This window comes from Lytechinus variegatus, chromosome 3 (assembly GCF_018143015.1).
Source record: "Lytechinus variegatus isolate NC3 chromosome 3, Lvar_3.0, whole genome shotgun sequence".
Taxonomy (NCBI): domain Eukaryota; kingdom Metazoa; phylum Echinodermata; class Echinoidea; order Temnopleuroida; family Toxopneustidae; genus Lytechinus; species Lytechinus variegatus.
Genome location: NC_054742.1, coordinates 26,089,337 through 26,089,917, shown reverse-complemented (window position 1 = coordinate 26,089,917; position 581 = coordinate 26,089,337).

Below are 581 nucleotides of genomic sequence, written 5' to 3'. Positions count from 1 at the left end.
ACAGAATTCATATAATCATTTTCAAATTCAAGGTTTCATGCAAAAACTTGAGAAATAATCTTGTTAGAATACATGAGTGTCAAGTTGGCTACTCTATATATGTGTGTGTGTGTGTTTGTGTGAGTTTGTGACTGAGAAATGTGATTGTGACTTCAGCTGAAAAGAATCTAGCTCCTTTATTTGTCTATGTACTACAGAAAAATGAATGCTTACTCCACCCAACCCAAAAATTGGTTTGAATAAAAAGAGAAAAATCAACAAATATAACCAAGAAAATTTCATCAAAATAAGATGTGAAATAAGTTATGAAGTTTTAAAGTTCGGTCGGTATACAAATTTGAGAAAACTGTTGACATCATCCACTCACTATAGACTCATTACATGGAATATGATTGTAATTTTCCTCATTGTCACATGAAACAAAGATTGAATCTCCCTGAACATGTGTGATTACAATTGTTTTAACACTTTGTGGTTCAAGCAAGAGGGTCCTTGTTGTCAAATCTGTAAAATTTGAAATATTCAAACAATATCAAACAAAAGAAATGGTGAGTGAGGGACATCATCGACTCTCACTTTTG